At 44.0% G+C, this 21,604-nt stretch overlaps 1 protein-coding gene across 1 annotated transcript in view; it reads right to left on the bottom strand.

Annotated features, from left to right (window-relative positions):
• Nucleotides 1-21,604, bottom strand: part of NTM (neurotrimin) — a 1,068,699-nt gene that overhangs the window by 1,022,593 nt on the left and 24,502 nt on the right. The gene's annotated exons all lie outside the window — the stretch shown is intronic.

The following is a 21,604-nucleotide window of genomic DNA, read 5'->3' as shown; positions in this document are numbered from 1 at the left end:
CCCAGCAATACAAGGCCACTTAAAGAGGACCCAGCAATACAAGGCCACTTATAGATGACCCAGCAATACAAGGCCACTTATAGAGGACCCAGCATTGAAGAGGACTCAGCAATACAAGGCCACTTATAGAAGACCCATCCATACAAGGCCACTTATAGATGGCCTAGCAATACAAGGCCACTTATAGAGGACCCAGCAATACAAGGCCACTTATAGAGGACCCAGCAATACAAGACCACTTATAGAGGACCCAGCAATACAAAGCCACGTATAGAGGACCCAGCAATACAAGGCTACTTATAGACGACCGAGCAATACAAGGCTACTTATAGAGGGCTCAGCAGTTATAGAGGACCCAGCAATACAGGATCACTTATAGAGGACCCAGCATTAAAGAGGACTCAGCAATACAAGGCCACTTATAGAGGACCCAGCAATACAAGGCCACTTATAGAGGACCCATCCATACAAAGCCACTTATAGAGGACCCAGAAATACAAGGCCACTTACAAAGGGCCCAGGAATATGAGGCCTCTTATTATAGGGGGCTTGGCAATATGAGGCCATCTATAAAGGACTCAGCAATTCAAGGCCACTTAAAGAGGGCCCAGCAATATAAGGCCACCTACAGAGGACCAGGAAATACAAGTCCTCTTTTAAGGGGCCTAGGAATTTGAGACTTCTTATCGAGGGTACATCAATACAAGGCCTCTTATAAAGAGCCCAGAAACACAAGGAGGTTAATTTAATAAAACTGGTGTAAAATTTGGTGCAGGTCTGCATAGAAACCAATCAGCTTCCAGGTTTTGTTTTTTGTTTTTTGTCAAAGCTTAAATGAACAAGCTGAAGTTAGAAGCTGATTGGCTACCACGCACAGCTGCACCAGATTTTGCACTCTCCAGCTTTAGTAAATCAACCCCAAATCCTCTTATAGAGGGCCCAACAATATGAAACAACTTAAGAAGACCCAGCAATATGCGACCATTTATAGAGGATCCAGCAATACGAGGTGTCTTATGAATGGCCCAGCAATACAAGGCCACTTAAAGAGGGCACAGCAATACGAGGCCTCTGATAGAGGACCCAGCAAAAAAAGCCCTCTTATAGAGGACCCAGCAATATGAGGCCTCAAAAACATGAGACCTCTTATAAAGCACCCAGCAATACAAGGCCACTTAAAGAGGAACCAGGAACACAAAGCCTCTTATAGAAGACCCGGAAATATGAGGACTCTTATAGAAAACCTGGAAATATGAGACCTCTTATAGAAGACATGGCAATAAAACACCCTTTTATATAGGACCCAGCAATACGAGGCCTCTTATAGATGGCCCAGCAATACAAGGCCTCTAAAGGGACCCAGCAATATGAGGTCACTTATAGACCGCCCAACAATACAATGTTACTTACAGAGAGCTCAGCTTTAGGAGGCCACTTATAGAGGACCCGGCAATACAAGGCCTACTATGGAAGACCCAGAATATGAGCTCACTTATGGAGGGCCCACCAACACAAGGCCTCTTAAAGGAGGCCAATTATAGAAGGCCACTTACAGAAGACCCAGTAATATGACGTCTCTTATGGGAGATGGGGAACAATACAAGGCCACTTATGGAGGGTCCAGAAAAAAAGGCCTTTTACAGAGATCTCACCACTTATAGACGACCAGCAATATGAGGCCTCTTATGTAAAACTCAGCAATACCAGGCCACCTATAGAGGTCCTGGCAAGGGCCCAGCTATATAAGCTTGCTTATGGAGGGCCCAGCAATATGAGGCCACTTATAGAGGACCCAGGAATACAAGGACTCTTATAAGGGGCCCATTGTAGAATGCCACCTCTAGAGGTCTCAGCGCCTCATACAGAAGGTCCCCAACTGCACTCTGATGGAGTAAACACCCACCTATTAACCACTTCAGGTTTTACCACTTGACATCTTACACTTCCAATTCATATTTGTGTGACATGGAAATCTAAAGTTTAAATTATTACAATGAAATTGCAAAAATATAAACAGAATGGTGAGAAAAACATTGAAATATGCTAAAAACTACTCCAGAGACGTAATATAAAGTAGATGTAAACTCTAATTGTTCATTTAAAGTGATTGTAAAGGCTCCTTTTTTTCTTTCTTTTTTTTTTTTTTAAATATCAAACATGTTATACTTACCTCCTCTGTGCAGTTGGTTTAGCACAGAGCAGCCCAGATCCTCCTCTTCTCGGTCCCTCTTTGCTGCTCCTAGCCCCTCCCTCCTTTGAGTGCCCCTCAGCCAGCAGCTTGCTACAGGTGGCACCCAAGCCGAGTCAGAGCTCTGTGTATCCATTCAGACACCGAGCCCCGACCTAGCCCTGCCCCCCTTCCCTGATTGGCTGACTGACTTTGATTGACAGCCATGGGAGCTAATGGCGCCACTGCTCTGTCTCAGCCAATCATGAAGAGTGTACTGGATGGCTGAGGGATCGTGGATATCACTGGAGAGAGAAGGAGCTCAGGTAGGTAATTTGGGGGGTGCTGGGGGGGCTGCTACACACAGAAGGTTTTTTTTTTATCTTAATGCATTAAATGCATTAAGATTAAAAAAAAACTTTCTGCCTTTACAACCCCTTTAATGCTCAAAAACTCAGTATACCATAAACATTTGTAATTTTTTTTTAAATAAAATATACTTTTTAAAAAAAACCTTCTCCCAGAAAGCTGCAGATTTAAAAAGATTTAAAAAAAATATTTTGAAAAGATGTTAAAGATTATATGGGATTTAGTGATTGCGTTTACATAGACTTTAATCACTTTAGTTTAGAGTGGCCAAAATTATCATGGGTATTTTCACTGAAAAACAGAATAGAAGTCTTTATGAAGTGGAAACATTTCTCTAAAATATTGTGCTGGATTATTTTTATCAAAATATGGCAACATGCCCAGAGCAGATTGATTAAAAGGTGAAACCACTCTGATCGATATTTCCCATGATTAAAAAACATTATGTTTGAACTTTTATAACTCCGTCTCTGGAATTAATCTAGCTGCAAGTGCCGGTCCCGATCTTCTAGGGGCAATACAAAGGAGTATTTTTTTGGGGTTTCAGTTCCCAATCCTCCAGGGCTGTACAAGAGAGGACTTTTGGGCAGTTTTATATTAGAGAGAATGATGACCCCTAATGATTTGGGGAGGTAAATGTTGGGTGAACTCAATGTGACTGATTGCTAGCCTGCTGAAAGACCTCTTGTTAAACCACAGGAAGGAAAATCTTTATATGGCATGCAAATTCCTTCCTAATTACTGATAAACAGACAATTTCACGTAATGTTGCCTTTGTCAAAATGTTGTCAAAATGAGTCTCACATTTTACAATGTGGACTGTTAAGGCAAAATCTGTTAAAAAATACCATGGCTTTATTTTTTTTAACGTAACCATGTAATCCCAATATCAGTGCCGACCCCGGTGATCAATTTGTTGTTGGTAAACAAGTCAAACCTAACACTAAAACTAGCCTTGACCCTTACCATAACACTAGCCCCAGAACTAACACAAACACCAATACTAACATTAAACTTACCCTTAACAGTAACCCTAACACAAACCCTACAACTAATCCTAACTGTAAACCTAGTGCTAACTCTAACCCTGAAACTAACCCTAAGACTAACCATAAACCTAACCCTAACTGTAAACCTAAGATTAATCCTAAAACGAATTCTAACACTAACTGTAAACCTAAGACTAATTCTAAAACTAGCTTTAACCCTATCTGTAAACCTAACCTTAACAGTATCTCTGACGCAAACGCAAAGACTAACCCTTACAGTAGCTGTAAACCTAAGCACAACAGTAAACCAAAGATTCTTTCTAAAACCAACTGTAAACCTAAGCCTAACAGTATCTCTACTAACCCTAAAACTAAAAATACCATGGCTTTTTTTTCTAACATAACCATGTGATCCCAATATCAGTGCCGACCCCGTGATCAATTTGTTGTTGGTAAACAACAAGTCAAACCTAACACTAATGCCGCGTACACACGAGCGGACTTTCTATCCTACTTGGTCCGGCACACTTTCCGACGGACTTTGTCCGCCAGGTGCGCCGGACTTTAAAACGGACGGACTTGCCCACACACGCCGGGACTTTCCGGCGGGCTAAGTCCGCCCGTCTTTCCGACGGACTTTCGCCGGAGTTCCGGCGGACTTTCAGAATGAACGGACTTGCCCACACACGGACAAGTCCGTTCATTTTGAACGTGACTCAGGTGCGACGGGACTAGAAAAGGATGTCAATCTTGCCGCTTTTATCGGCGAGATTGACACCTTGCTAGCCCCGTCGCGGGGCATACCAGGCCCTTAGGTCTGGTATGGATTATAAAGGGGAACCCCGCTACGCCGAAAAAACGGCGTGGGGTCCCCCTAAAATCCATACCAGACCCCGATCCGAGCACGCAGCCTGGCCGGTCAGGAAAGGGGGTGGGGACGAGCGAGCGCCCCCCCCCTCCTGAACCGTACCAGGCCGCATGCCCTCAACATGGGGGGTGGGTGCTTTGGGGGAGGGGGGCGCCCTGCGCCCCCCCCCCAAAGCACCTTGTCCCCATGTTGATGAGGACAAGGGCCTCTTCCCGACAACCCTGGCCGTTGGTTGTCGGGGTCTGCGGGCGGGGGCTTATCGGAATCTGGGAGCCCCCTTTAATAAGGGGGCCCCCAGATCCCGGCCCCCCACCCTATGTAAATGAGTATGGGGTACATGGTACCCCTACCCATTTACCTAGGAAAAAAGTGTAAGTAATAAAACACACTACACAGGTTTTTAAAATATTTTATTAAACAGCTCCGGGGGGGGATCTTCCTCCGGCTTCGGGGGTCTTCTTCCGGCTTCGGGGGTCCCTCCGCTTCATCTTCTCCCGGCGTCCGGTTGGTTCTTCTCCGCTCTCCGGCCTCTTCTCCCGGTGTCGCAGGTCTTCGGCCGGCCCCTCCGCTCTCTTCATGTAGCTCTATTGCGAGCGGAGGTCCGGACTTCTGGGCTTCTGGGCTTCTTGGCTTCTCTTCTCTTCTCTTCCCCCAGATGTTGACACGACGCTCTCTCCGGCTGGACTGGTCTCTGAGGGCTGCGTTGTGACTTATATAGGCGGAGACCCCGCCCCCATATGATGTCACAGTCCTTGGGCATGCTGGGACTGTGACGTTTTAGGGGGCGTGGTCGACCACGCCCCCTAAAACGTCACAGTCCCAGCATGCCCAGGGACTGTGACATCATATGGGGGCGGGGTCTCCGCCTATATAAGTCACAACGCAGCCCTCAGAGACCAGTCCAGCCGGAGAGAGCGTCGTGTCAACATCTGGGGGAAGAGAAGAGAAGAGAAGCCAAGAATCCAAGAAGCCAAGAAGCCCAGAAGTCCGGACCTCCGCTCGCAATAGAGCTACATGAAGAGAGCGGAGGGGCCGGCCGAAGACCTGCGACACCGGGAGAAGAGGCCGGAGAGCGGAGAAGAACCAACCGGACGCCGGGAGAAGATGAAGCGGAGGGACCCCCGAAGCCGGAAGAAGACCCCCGAAGCCGGAGGAAGATCCCCCCCCCGGAGCTGTTTAATAAAATATTTTAAAAACCTGTGTAGTGTGTTTTATTACTTACACTTTTTTCCTAGGTAAATGGGTAGGGGTACCATGTACCCCATACTCATTTACATAGGGTGGGGGGCCGGGATCTGGGGGCCCCCTTATTAAAGGGGGCTCCCAGATTCCGATAAGCCCCCGCCCGCAGACCCCGACAACCAACGGCCAGGGTTGTCGGGAAGAGGCCCTTGTCCTCATCAACATGGGGACAAGGTGCTTTGGGGGGGGGGCGCAGGGCGCCCCCCTCCCCCAAAGCACCCACCCCCCATGTTGAGGGCATGCGGCCTGGTACGGTTCAGGAGGGGGGGGGGCGCTCGCTCGTCCCCACCCCCTTTCCTGACCGGCCAGGCTGCGTGCTCGGATCGGGGTCTGGTATGGATTTTAGGGGGACCCCACGCCGTTTTTTCGGCGTAGCGGGGTTCCCCTTTATAATCCATACCAGACCTAAGGGCCTGGTATGCCCCGCGCTCGCCGCAATAGGAAGATTTGTTTTTCCTATTGCAGCGAGCGCGAGATGCAATACCATCCCCTCGTGTCGTATTTGGTCTGTCGGACCAGCCTACACACGAGCGGGCTTTCCGTCGGACCAGCACACACACGAGCGGACTTTCCGCCCGAAACTGAGTCCGACGGAAAGATTTCAAACATGTTTAAAATCTAGGTCCGGCGGGCTTTTGGGAAGAAGTCCGCCGGAAAAGTCCGCCGCCGCCCACACACGGGCGGATTGTCCGGCACACTCTGGTCCGCCGGACCAAGTATGCCGGAAAGTCCGACCGTGTGTACGCGGCATAAGAGTCGGTTCACACCGGGACGTCTTGTCAGGCGAATTAGCCGCCTGACAAGTCACGTTCCGTTCTGTACAATGAAACCGTTATAATAGGAGCTCCTCAAGTCGCTCCAACTTAGAAAAAGGTTCCTGTACTACTTTGGGGGTGACTTGAGGCGATTTGCATTGACTTCTATATAGAAGTCATTTTGCAAGTCGCCGCTGCTGTCGTGTGCAGGTCGCCTGAGGCAGCCACACTGCAAGTCGTGCTGCCTCAGTGTGAACCGGCTCTAAAGCTAGCCTTGACCCTTACCATAACACTAGCCCCAGAACTAACACAAACACCAACACTAACAGTAATCTTACCCTTAACAGTAACCCTAACACCAACCCTAAAACTAATCCTAACTATAAACCTAGTGCTAACACTAACCCTGAAATGAACGCTAACACTAACTGTAAACCTAAGACTAATCCTAAAACTTACCTTAACCCTCTCTGTAAACCCAACCGTAACTGTATACCAGATGCAAATGCAATGATTAAACCTTACAGTGACTGTAAACCTAAGTACACCAGTAAAGATTAATTCTAAAACTAGACCTAGCACTAACTGTAAACCTAACAGTATCCCTATCACTAACCCTAAAACTAACCCTTTAACTGGAAACCTAACCCTAACAGTAAATCAAAACAACTTCTACATTCTACAGCTAGTCCTAACACTAGCTGTAAACCATAACCTTAACAGTATTCCTGACACTAACCCAACGACTAACATTTACAGTAACTGTAAACCTAACCACAATAGTAAACCAAAGACTAATTTTAAAACAAATCTTAATACTAACTGTAAACCTAAACTTAACAATATCCCTAGCAATGAGCCTAAAACTAACCCTTACACTAACTGTATGTCAGGTCACCTGAGTTCAGGTGACAGTTGCACCCGTTGAGGTCTGGAGTGCACCACAAGGTAGTGGACCCTACGGCTGACTGCTGCAGATGGAGCTCTAGGTGATATAGGAGAGCAGGTACTCTGTAGTACCAAAACTGGACACTTGGAGCTAGAACATGAGATTTCCCACGACGCGGAATCTAATAGCCAGCGGGTGTTCACCAGAGGCCCCTAGTGGTGGGGATGGATTTAGCTGCAGTCTGGCTCCAGGTGTCGACCCCTAGGGCCTCCCAGCTCATGGTAGACTACAGGGAGGTTGAGAGCAAGGAGCAGACTGCGACAACAAAGGATAGTCAGGAGATAGCCAAAGGGCAGGGCAACAAGCAGGTAAGAATAGTCAAGAACAAGCCAAGATCAATAACTGGAATCAGACATAGAACACACAGCAAGTAGCACACTGAAGCCAAAGACACAATATTAATCAGCAGGGCTGGCTTGCAGTGCACAGGTTAATATAGAGTTCCCTGATAGGGGTTGGGGTAGAGCCATGCTTTGAGCAAATATTACTTTAGGTGAGAGTGGCTGGCCTCTTAAGCTGAACACATGGAGAGGTAAGATGACAGACAAACATTACTGCATATCCATGACACTGACTATTTCTATGTTATACAGCTAATCCTAACACTAGCTGTAAACCTATCCCTAATACTAAGTATAAAGCTATAACCCTAATGCCCTGTACACACGATCGGACTTTCCGACAACAAAACCGTGGATTTTTGTTCGAAGGATGTTGGCTCCAAATTGTCTTGCATACACACGGTCACACAAATGTTGGCCAACAATTACGAACGTGGTGATGTACAAGACGTACGTGATATCTCCATTACGAACTCTAGTTTTATAAGACTGAGCGCTGCCGACTTGATTCCGAGCATGCGTGGACTTTTGTCCGACGGACTTGTGTACTCACGATCGGAAAGTCCGACAACAAACATTTGTTGGCGAAAAATTTGAGAACCTGCTAGCCAACATTTGTTGGCGGAAAGTCCGCCAACAAATGTTCGATGGAGCGTACACACGGTCGGACTTTCCGCCAACAGGCTCACATCCAACATTTGTTGTCAGAAAATCCAATCGTGTGTACGGGGCATAACAGTAACTAACAGCAAACCTAAAACTCATTCTAACACTAGCTGTAAACCTAACAGTATTCCTAATACTAACCCTATAACTAACGCTTACATTAACTATAAACCTAACCTTAACAGTAACTCTATAACTATCCCTAAAACTAACAGTAACACTAATGCTAACCCAAAGTTTTCTCCGAAAGTTGTGATTGCCAGGCCAGAGCATGGGGATCATGTGGCTTTGTTGATAAACAAAACCATGTTAATGAAAGCTGCTACCCAATGTGCACTTAAAGTGTTGTTGATAAACATTGTTGTTAAAAAATTAAGTTTATTAAAAAAAATTTTTAAATGTAAAACAAAAAAACAATTTAAATGACCTTTCCTGACACTCAGGATTCATTCAAAGACCATTATGCTCTTAAACAAAAAAAAAAACACCCTTTATTTCACCTTCCCCATTCTCTACAATACATTTCACTGAAATGTTGAGGTTACACTTCATGTTGGTAAAAATCAGATTTCGGTGAAGGGAAACTTCTTTATTTCACTCATCAATGATCCTGATTTCTGGTGCTGAGCAGATAATTATTTTGTTTTCTAATTACTGTTATAACTGTAACTAACCACGTCAGGTGCCAGTGACAGATCTGTCCTCATTGATTATTGGTTAAACGTTCACATAGATTATTCTGGTACGATGGGTCAGTAACCAAGCAAAGGAGCAAGGATCAAGATGACAGGTCCATATAACACACAACATAAAAAATGAGTGATCAATGGCAACTTCCATATTTTTCTTCTATATATGTCCAATAACAAGTAAAATAAGGAAAACATTAGTGGAATACAAAGATGGCCATATATATTTGGACACAAGCACAATTTTAGATTTTTTCAGGTATTTACGCAACACACCAAAAAAAATTCCAGCTATAGTTAGATAATGGATATGGGCTGAAAGTGCATACTCTCATGTTTTATTTGAGGATATGTACATCTAAATCAGAGGAAGGGTTCAGGAATTACAGCTCTTAAGAATAGCCATCCCTCCTTTTTCAAGGGACCAAAAGTAATTGGACAATTGAATCAAAAGCTGTTTCATGGCCAGGTGTGGGCTACTCCTTCGTTATTTCTTCATCAATTAAGCAGGTAAAAGGTCTGGAGTTGATGCTAAGTGTGGTATTTGCATTTGGAATCTATTGCTGTGAACCTACATCATGCATTCAAAGGAGCTGTCCATACAGGTGAAACAGGCCATTGTAAGGCTTCAAATTTATCAGAGAGATAGCAGCAACATTAGGAGTGGCCAAATCAACAGTTTGGTGCATTCTGAGGAAAGAAGAACGCACTGGTGAGCTCAGCAACATAAATGTCCACAGAAGACAACAGTGGTAGATGATAGCAGGATCCTCTCTATGGTAAAGAAAAACCCATTCACAACATCCAGACAAGTGAAGGACACTCTCCTGAAGGTGGGCGTATCATTGTCAAAGTCTACAATCAAACAAAGACTTCATGAGAGCAAACACAGAGGGTTCACCACAAGGAGCAAACCATTTATAAGCCTGAAAAATTGAAAAGCCAGATTAGACTTTGCCAAAAAAAATCTAAAAAAGCCAGACCAGTTCTGCAAAAGCATTCTTTGGACGGATGAAACTAAGATTAATCTGTACCATAATGATGGGAAGAAAAGTGTGGAGAAGGCTTGGAACAGCTCATGATCCAAAGCACACAACGTCATCTGTAAAATATGGTGGAGGCAGTGTGATGGCATTGGCATGCATGGCTTCCAGTGGCACTGGATCATTGGTGTTTATTGATGATGTGACAGAAGACAGAAGCAGCCAGATGAATTCTGCAATGTTCAGAGATATACTGTCAGCCTCGATTCAGCCAAATGCAGCAAAGTTGATTGGACGACGTTTCACAGTACAGATGGACAATGATCCAAAAGACACTGCAAAAACAACACCGGATCACCCTGTGATCAGCAAGTCAATGAGACTCTCGGCCCCTTAACTCGTGATCATCTGTCAGCCAGTGATATAAACAGAGCCGGTAATCAGATTTTTTTTCCTCACGCTGATAGCGTGAGGAGAAAAGAAAAAGCTGATTACCGCACAGAGTAAACGGGACATCGGTCCTACACACTCCAGACCCACTGCTGCTAAGCAGTGCCCACCAGTGCCACCTACCAGTGTCCACCAGTGCCACCTATCAATGCCCACCAGTGCCACTTATCAGTGCCCAACAGTGCTGCCAATCAGTGCCCATCAGTGCCTCATCGTCAGTGCTGCCTATCAGTGTCACCTATCAGTGTCCATCGGTGCCACCTATCAGTGCAGCCTATCAGTGCCCATCAGTGCCACATTTCAGTACCCATCAGTGCCACCTATCAGTGCAGCCTCATCAGTGCCCACCTGTGCTGACTCATCAGTGATCATCAGTGCCACTTATCAGTGCCCCCTTATCAGTGCCCATCAATGCAGCCTTATCAGTGCCCACCAGTGCAGCCTCATCAGTGCACATCAATGAAGGAGAAAAATTACCTGCTTGCAAAACTTTGTAACAAACTACAAAAAATTAAATTATTTATTTTTCAAAATTTTCGTCTTTTTTTGTTTGTTTAGCAAAAAGAAAAACCCCAGTAGTGATTAAATACCCCCAAAAGAAAGCTCTATTTGTGTGGAAAAAAAAATGACAAAAATTTCATATGGGTACAGTGTAGCATTACCGCGCAATTGTCATTCAAAGAGTGACAGAGCTGAAAGCTGAAAATTGGCCTGGGCAGGAAGGGGTAAAAGTGCCCAATAAGCAAGTGGTTAAACTCCTGTAAACGCCTATGTGTACATGAACACATAGGCTAACATGGAGGGGTGTTTAGAGGCAGAAAACAAAAAAGTCAAACACCCTTAAAAGTGGCGTTTGGTTACAACCAGTGTGAATGAGGCCCTATGACATAAACATGGTGGGAGCCATAGTTTGAAATTCTTGTATGTCCAATAGGAGTACCAAACCAGTGACCCAAGAGCCCAAAAATGTTGGTTGCTGTTCATTCAACAAGATAATATAAAAAAGGCAATGCTACTGCTTTGTTGCTCCTGAGCGTTTTTATCTTTTCTTTCTAATAACATTTTTTTGTGATTCTGCCATTTGTTCAAAGAATATACAATAGCTAAGCCCAGAAGAAGGGAGAGACCTTTAAGGCCCCTTAAATGTGTCTTGTTGAACGTTTGGTAATATGTAAGTTTTTGAAGTCAGCGTACAACTGTCTGCCTCTCTTACCCATCACTTCACTAAACATTTCATATTTCTGTAATGTGATCACAATGCTTCTGTGTATTTCCATTTCCCACAAAGAGATGTAAATATTTTACATATAATACCAATTAAAGACGGCATAATTACACATTTTCATTAAATACCTGACAGTGAAAATCTTCTCTCTGTTCTTCGCAAATCAAAGCAGCAATAAAAATTCTAATCTTGTCTAACTTACTTAAAGGGGACCTACTGGGAAACATTAAAGTAACTGCATATTAACATTTAGCCTGCGTGACACCATGAAAAGAAAAGGAAACCCTCCAAACCAGTGCTGTGTTCTATATTAAGGAGAACTCCGCATCTCTCCGATGCTCTTTCACATGTCTCTGCTGATACAGATGATCTTGGTGTCTGATTGGAGGAAGTTGTTTGGGTAGAGCCCCAGATAGGACAGCCTTGCTTTAATTTATCGTCGTTTAACACAGACGAGTTGCACATGCCGACCGCCCCATAGCACATTTACTTCTACAGGGTGGCTGTGCTGCCCAAGGATCACTTATATATACGTGATCCAGCACTTCCGGGTATCGGGCGCTAGTGTGCGCTGCCGGTAGCTCGCTCCTGCTGTGATTCTACATAGCGCGTCCCGCGGACCCGATGTCTGCCAGCACTCACTGATTGTTCTGTACACAGCCAGAACAGCAGTCTGCCTGTATAAACACAGATTGCTGTTCTGTCAGTACAGAAGCGGTGGATCCTGTATTCCTGCAAAGCATAAACACCGATCCATGCCTTCCAATAGTAAAAGCACCTCCCCTATAGTTAGAAAACACATTTTAGGCACACAATTAACCCTTTGATTGCCCTTGATGTTAACCCCTTCCCAGCCAGTGTCATTAGTACAGTGACAGTGCATATTTTTAGCACTGATCACTGTATTAGTGTCACTGGTTCCCAATAAAATGTGTCTGTTTTGTCCGCCGCAATATCGCAGTCCAAAAATTCCATAAATATATCCCACAGTTTGTAGACCCTATAACTTTTGCTCAACCCAATCAATATACGCTTATTGGGATTCTTTTTACCATCAATATGTAGCAGAATACATATTAGCCCAAATTGATGAAGAAATTAGATTTTTTACATTTTTTTTATTGGATATGTTTTATAGCAGATAGTAAAAAAAAAATATATATATATATATATATATATTTTTTTTAATTGTTGGGATTTTTTTGTGTATAGCGCAAAAAATAAAAATTGCAGAGGTGATCAAATACCACCAAAAGAAAGCTCTATTTGTGGAGAAAAAAGGGCATAAATTTTGTTTGGGTACAGCGTTACACGACCATGCAATGCAAAAAATGGCCTGGTCAGGAAGAGGGTTAAAGAGGTGAAGTGGTTATATTTATTGATACTTCATTATGGGAAAATAAGAAAAGAGAAAACTGATTATTAAAGGTTGTATATTGTTCTATAGGCCCCCTAACCTAAGGGAGGAGGGGGGATACGGACCTCCTATCACAATTTGGATTAGCAGCAAGGATGGGAAGTGTTATCATAATGGGGGATTTTAACTATCCAGACATAGACTGGGAACCACGCATTTGTCTGAGGCTCACCAGTTCCTAAATGTCTTGCAGGACAATTTCATGGGTCAGATGGTAGACGCACCAACTAGAAATAAAGCGTTACTGGATCTACTGATTACCAATAATACAGACCTGATGACAGATGTGGAAATATGGGGAAATTTAGAAAACAGCGATCACAGGTCAATTGGCTTCAGTATAAATCACACAAAGAACACAGAGGAGAGATGGGTAAGCTTTAAGAGCATATTAAATAAGGTCATTAGCCAGTGCATCCTATTGGGTAATAAATTTACAAGAGCGAACAAAAGTCCTGGATGGCTTAACGCCAATGTAAAAATGCATATAAAAGCAAAGGAGAAGGCCTTCAAAAAATACAAGGTTGAGGGATCATCATCAGCATTCAAACTTTATAAAGAATGCAACAAGAAATGTAAGGGTGCAATTAGGGCGGCTAAGATAGAACACGAAAGACACATAGCGGAGGAGAGCAAAAAGAATCCCAAGAAATGTTTTAAGTATTTAAACAGGAAAAAAGGGAGGCCAGACCATACTGGCCCCATAAAGAATGAGGAGGGACATCTGGTTACAAAGGATGGGGAGATGGCGAAGGTATTGAATTTATTCTTCTCCTCTGTCTTCACGAGGGAATTGAGGGGCTTCAGTAACCAAAACTGCAGTGTTTATCCTCGTGACACATCACAGGAAGCACCCTCATGGCTAATCGGTGCCCATAAGTGCCGCCTCATCAGTGCCCATAAGTGCCACCTCATGAATACCCACTAGTTCAGCCTATCAGTGCTCATCAGTGCCGCCTCATCACCGCATATCAGTGAAGGAGAAAAATTACTTAATTATAAAATTTACTGACAAAAACTAAGTAGAGGGTACAGTGTAGCATGACCGCGCAATTGTCATTCAAAGCGCGACAGCGCTGAAAGCTGAAAAATGGCTTGGGGGTGTAAGTGCCCTGTAGGCAAGTGGTTAAGTATGTAAACAGTAAAAAAGGGAGGACAGACCATATTGGCCCCATAAAGAATGAGGAAGGACATCTGGTTACAAAGGATGGGGAGATGACGAAGGTCTTGAATTTATTCTTCTCCTCAATCTTCACGAGGGAATCGGGGGGCTTCAGTAACCAAAACTGCAGTGTTTATCCCCATGACACATCACAGGAAGCACCCTCATGGCTAACAGAGGACAAAATTAGAATTAGACTTGGGAAACTTAACATTAATAAATCACTGGGACCGGATGGCTTGTACCCGAGGGTACTTAGGAAACTCAGTCAAGTAATTGCCAGACCATTGTTCCTCATTGTTCCTAATTTTTACTGACAGTCTACTGACGAGAATGGTACCAGCAGATTGGAGAAAAGCCAATGTAGCACCAATATTTAAAAAGGGCCCAAAATACATCCCTGGGAATTACAGACCAGTTAGCCTAACATCAATAGTATGCAAGCTCTTGGAGGGGATGATAAGGAACTATATACAAGATTTTAGTACTGAAAACAGTATCATTAGCATTAATCAGCATGGGTTCATGAAGAATCGTTCCTGCCAAACCAATCTATTAACCTTCTATGAGGAGGTGAGTTGCCATCTAGATAAAGGAAGCCCGTAGACGTATTACATCTGGATTCTGCAAAAGCATTTGACACAGTTCCCCATAAATGTTTACTGTATAAAGGTCCATTGGCATGGACCATAGGGTGAGTACATGGATTGAAAACTGGCTACAAGGGCGAGTTCAGAGGGTAGTGATAAATGGGGAGTACTCGGAGTGGTCAGGGGTGGGTAGTGGGGTCCCACAGGGTTCTGTGCTAGGAAGAATCCTATTTAATTTGTACATAAACAACCAGGAGGATGGAGTAAACAGTTCAATCTCTGTATTTGTGGACGATACTAAGCTAAGCAGGCCAATAACTTCTCCACAGGATGTGGAAACCTTGCAAGGAGATCTGAACAAATTAATGGGGTGGGCGACTACATGGCAAATGAGGTTTAATTTAGAAAAATGTAAAATAATGCATTTGGGTGGCAAAAATATGAATGCAATCTATACACAGGGGGGAGAACCTCTGGGGGAATCTAGGATGGAAAAGGACCTTGGGGTCCTAGTAGATGATAGGCTCAGCAATGGCATGCAATGCCAAGCTGCTGCTAACAAAGCAAACAGAAAATCTGGCATGCATTAAAAAAGGGATAAAGCGATAATTCTCCCACTCTACAAGACTCTGGTCCGGCCGCACCTGGAGTATGCTGTCCAGTTCTGGGCACCAGTCCTCAGGAAGGATGTACTGGAAATATAGCGAGTACAAACAAGGGCAAATAAGCTAATAAAGGGTCTGGAGGATATTAGTTATGAGGAAAGGTTGTGAGCACTGAACTTATTCTCTCTGGAGAAGAGACGATTGAGAGGGGATATGATTTCTATTTACAAATACCGTACTGGTGACCTCAAAATGGGAATAAAACTTTTTCGCGGAAGGGATTTTAACAAGACACGTGGCCACTCATTAAAATTAGAAGAAAAGATGTTTAACCTTAAACTACGTAGAGGGTTCTTTACTGTAAAAGCAGCAAGGATGTGGAACTTCCTTCCACAGACGGTGGTCTTAGCGGGGGGCATCGATAGTTTCAAAAAAACTATTAGATAATCACCTGAACGACCGCAACATACAGGGATATACAATGTAATACTGACATATAATCACACACATAGGTTGGACTTGATGGACTTGTGTCTTTTTTCAACCTCACCTATTATGTAACTATATAAATGTTATATTTTGATGTCATTTTCTGGTAATTTTCTGTGATTTATAATGAGACGTGTATTAAACGTAACCCTTTCATCTCATTCTACTGGTGACAAATGCGTTAATTGTCCTTTAAGTTCTTAAAATCTATAAAAACTAAAAGTGTTCTTATAATCATACTTCCACATGAGATACCCTAAATACCTCATCGTTCAGCACAGTTAATATAGTCCAGTGCCTAATGGTGTTTTCACTTTGTCTAATGCTGTTCTTTTTTTACCTTTTTTATTTATTTATTTAAAGCAGACCTTTGCCTCTTTTTTTTTTATTATTTATTTATTTATTTATTACAGATACTTTTATAGGAGTGTGGGAGGAAACCGGAGTACCTGGAAGAAACCCATGCAGGCACAGGGAGAACATGCAAACTCCAGGCAGGTAGTGCCATGGTTGGAATTTGAACCAACAACCCTAGTGCTGCTAGGCAGAAGTGCTAACCACTTATATTCCAATGTTCTGTCCTCCTGCCTCTTCGTCCCACCCTAAAACACAATTCCATACTTTTTTTTTACCTCCTTAGTCCTTAATCCTTACCTAGGTCACTCTGGGATCTCCTGCGGTAGTCCTGCGCATGCATGCGGTCCCGTGAACTGCTTCTTGGGATACCTATTTCATACATCCCAGGAGGCAGCTTGCGGGATGTCACGTATGCACATAAACAACGTTGGGAAAGGAAAGCTGTGTTTGGGGCGGTGCCATAAATACATCCCGCACGCACGCAGGCTCCCACCAGTGTCACACTAGCATGGCACATGCGGCATGGGGCCCCTGCCCGGGCGGTGAGTACCGCCCACGAGCCTGCGTGCGTGCGGGATGTATTCATGGCTCCTCCCCGAACACAGCTTTTCTTTCCACACAATTGGAGATGTTACATGTCACAAGGGCATTCGCTCCCATGCTTTTACCCAAGGTAACTACTATGTTATCCTACCCCACTTTTCACTTAGCTAATCACTCTATTGGCAACGTTTTCTTGGTAATCTGGTACTGCCCTGGATTTTTCTGCATATATTTTCTCTCTTCTATACTCACACTTTGACATCTCTACCTCACTTATAAGTCTTTCACCTTCTTTCATACACTTTCACTTGGGTACTTTTATCCACTTTTTCACCAATAATATTTATTCATGGATATTATATCTATCCAGACAGACTCTTTGGCAATCATCACTTGTATCCACCATTCTGATATATCATGAAGTTCGGCAATCTGTATTCTGGGGGTGCTTGTTGTGCGCCTTGCTTGCACGCGGGTTCAAAATACCTCAGCTCCTGGGACAGACAAACCCTCTGGTCCTGGCCCCACCTCCACCACATACCACTACATTCCATTCCATATAAGTAATCAGGATTGGCAATTGCTTTTTCCTGTTATGTTTAGTGCCCTACTAGAAAAACTCTATCTTGTTTATTGTAGAAAAAATTGATGCATTCGTCTCTGAGGAAGTATTCACACACGAAACGCGTCGGACTCATCATCTACAACTAAATACGACCATATCCTCTTTTTTATCATTACCACACTGCATAGTGCCATTTAGATGATGTGGATATATATATATATATATATATATATATATATATATATATATATATATATATATATGAATTTCAATTATTCATTTATCTTACCAATGTCTTGTCATTATTATATGCCATTTAATCAATATGTCTATGTACTCATGAGGTCCACACCATGTGGGTGTATATATGAAATCATTTTTACTATGTGCATTTTTGTTATGTATTGTAACATTTAATATGCCAATTAAATATACTTTCAAACCATTTTACCTCCACAAATCAACAGTCTGTCCCTGGACATATGATGGGGGGTTAACAGATGCTACCTGGGGTCCCTGGAAATATGATGGGGGTTATCTGATACTACCTGGGGTCCCTGGACATATGATGGGGGTTATCTTATGCTACCTGGGGTCCCTGGAAATATGATGGGGTTATCTGATATTATCTGGGGTCCCAGGAAATATGATGGGGGTTATCTGATGCTACCTAAGGTCCCTGTAAATATGATGGGGGTTATCTCATACTACCTGGGATCCCTGTAAATATGATTTGGGTTATCTGACACTACCTGGGATCCCTGGACATATGATGGGGGTTATCTGACACTACCTGAGGTCCCTGGGAATATGATGGGGGTTATCTGACAGTACCTGAGGTCCCTGGGAATATGATGGGGGGTTACCTGACACTACCTGGGGTCCCTGGAAATACGATGGGGGTTATCTCATACTACCTGTGGGCGGCACAGTGGTGTAGTGGGTAGCACTCTCACCTAGCAGTAAGAAGGGTCGCTGGTTCGAATCCCAACCACAACACTACCTGCCTGGAGTTTGCATGTTCTCCCTGTGGGTTTCCTCCAGGTACTCCGGTTTCCTCCCACACTCCAAAGACATGCTGGTAGGTTAATTGGATCCTGTCTAAATTGTCCCTAGTATGTATGAATGTGAATTAGGGACCTTAGATTGTAAGCTCCTTGAGGGTAGGGACTGATGTGAATGTACAATGTATATGTAAAGCGCTGCGTAATTTGATGGCGCTATATAAGTACCTGAAATAAATAAATAAAAATAAATACTACCTGGGATCCCTGGAAATATGATGGGGGTTATCTGACACTACCTGAGGTCCCTGGGAATATGATGGGGGTTATCTCATACTACCTGGGATCCCTGGAAATATGATGGGGTTTATCTGACACTACCTGGGGTCCCTGGACATATGATGGGGGTTATTTTACACTACCAGGGGTCCCTGGACATATGATGGGTTTATCTGATATTATCTGGGGTCCCTGGAAATATGATGGGGGTTATCTGGTACTACCTGGTATCCCTGGACATATGATGGGGGTTATCTTATGCTACCTGGGGTCCCTGGAAATATGATGGGGTTATCTGATATTATTTGGGGTCCCTGGAAATATGATGGGGGTTATCTGATGCTACCTAAGGTCCCTGTAAATATTATGGGGGTTATCAGATACTACCTGGGATCCCTGGAAATATGATGGGGGTTATCTGATACTACCTGGGATCCCTGGACATATGATGGGGGTTATCTGACACTACCTGAGGTCCCTGGGAATATGATGGAGGATTATCTGACACTACCTGGGATCCCTGGAAATGTGATGGGGGTTATCTGATACTACATGGGGTCCCTAAAACTATGTTGAGGGTTATATGAGGCATCAGCAGGTCCCTGGAAAAGACTTGCGTTGTTATACTGTGAGGGAAAGTAGGAAATCTCTCACCGACAGCTGAAGGAAGAAGACTCATGTATTATTCAGGATAATGGCCCAGCAGTCAGATATGGCAGAGACCTTCGGCTCCTGGTCAGCCAGTAATGGGGAAAATCAGACCTTCCATTTGTTCAGTGATAATTTATCACACTCCTTTTTAATCCACCATACACACACCAACAGCAGACAATCAACAAGTGCAACATTGGGCAAAGTTTTCATATTTCGATAAATGCCAACTCTGGATGGAAATCATGTCAGCCACTAATTCTGGAAGATCATCAGTAACAGCGAGAAATTAAGTACACACAACTGGATGAGAACTACCTATTACTGCTATTTAAGTTAAGGATGACTCTGCCACCAAACAATATTTCAGTCGAGCCTGGAAAATGGAAATCACTAGTTACCTTCTCTTATCTTTTGGAGAATCCAAAAATGAGATATCATTATACTGCTTTCGTCTCCACCACTCCCATAATTGGTGATATTTCCCTGCAGTAGTTAGTTTGTGTCTCTGCCCCTCCCACCATGATGATGACATTTTCCTATAGTTTGTGTCTCTGCTCCTCCCACAATGCTAAGATTTCCCTTAGTAGTTTGTGTCTCTGCCCCTCCCACCATGATGATGACATTTTCCTCTAGTTTGTGTGTCTGCCCCTCCCACAATGGTGAGATCTCCCTGCAGTAGTTTGTGTCTCTGCCCCTCCCACAATGGTGAGATTTCCCTGCAGTAGTTTGTGTCTCTGCCCCTCCCACAATGCTAAGATTTCCCTGCAGTAGTTTGTGTCTCTGCCCCTCCCACAATGGTGAGATTTCCCTGCAGTAGTTTGTGTCTCTGCCCCTCCCACAATGCTAAGATTTCCCCGCAGTAGTTTGTGTCTCTGCCCCTCCCACAATGGTGAGATTTCCCCGCAGTAGTTTGTGTCTCTGCCCCTCCCACAATGGTGAGATTTCCCTGCAGTAGTTTGTGTCTCTGCCCCTCCCACAATGGTGAGATTTCCCTGCAGTAGTTTGTGTCTCTGCCCCTCCCACAATGGTGAGATTTTCCTACAACTGTAAATGATAGTGGGGAATTCTACTGTCTGGAGTCCTTGATTTAGCCAAAATGGTGGTACTTTGTAATACGAGGGCAAACCTGTACAATCCAATCAATTTCTATCTAATTATACAGGCCCTCACATAGTTGTTAGTAGATCTAACAAACATTGTAAGCGGATTGCACAGTGTATGGTCAGCATAGTGTGGGTACCATAAATAGAACTATATAAAGTGTAAATCATTTCTTTATTCTGATCCCTGTTGGGATGTGATCCCTTAGAGGTGACGATAGGGATCCCCGATGGAATCAGTCTAGGATGTTGTACACTGCAATCTCTGAGCTAGAAAACATTAAGCAATAAAGCGAGAAATTACATTTTATCGTTCCATTGTAGCGCAAGGAATCGCAACCCCCTCCAGCACAATACAGAACCAACTTCTGCATCAAACCGAGAAATCGCACAGCTGTCCAATAATAAGTGTAGGACACCGAGCCGCCAGAGGAGAGCGCCGTACCTGGAACAGACCCGGCTTCCTGAGATGCTATTTGTGTCAATAGTACGTGAATAATTCGCCAGGTCTGGCACGGCGTCCCTCCGCCGCATTCATCTTCTATAGTCACTTAATGCCATCTACAGATGAACAGACGTGTTTGTCAATATTTCGCATTTAACTCCATCTCTTCCAAGTCGTCTCCCGGATCCCATCGCCAGCCTAGTCGGTAATGGAAGGGTTAAGGGTCGCTGTATAGACGCAGTGACCGGAGTCCCCTCCCCTCCCCCCACCTCAAGGTGAATGACACAGCGACTTGGTTCAGTGATGAATGGACTCCATAAATTACTGGCAGCTCGTTATAGTGACAGCCGAGTCAGTATATATTCACCTAATGTACTCCAGAAGATATACTGCACAGTCTGCATAATTCCCACCAACACCGTAGGCCAAGTCAGCGCTCTGTACCTCCGTCCATGGCGGCAAGGAGCGGCATACACTGCGCAGGAACCCACCGCAACTAGAAAGTGTGAAACATATCCTTACTCTTCCTTCTAGTAAGTGGGCCAGTGCCTAGGATTATCATGCAGGTTGGGACTTCACTGGCTGCATGCTTAAAGTGTTACTAAACCCACAACAATAAAATCAGTCTGTATATGCAGTAAAGCATGCGTGTTATACTCACTGTGGAACCTAAGGGGTTAATTTTCTGCATTGTGTAAAAA

Source organism: Aquarana catesbeiana, linkage group LG10 (genome assembly GCF_042186555.1).
Source record: "Aquarana catesbeiana isolate 2022-GZ linkage group LG10, ASM4218655v1, whole genome shotgun sequence".
NCBI lineage: Eukaryota > Metazoa > Chordata > Amphibia > Anura > Ranidae > Aquarana > Aquarana catesbeiana.
Note: the sequence above shows the minus strand (reverse complement) of the source record. Positions and strands in the feature narration are given on the sequence as shown.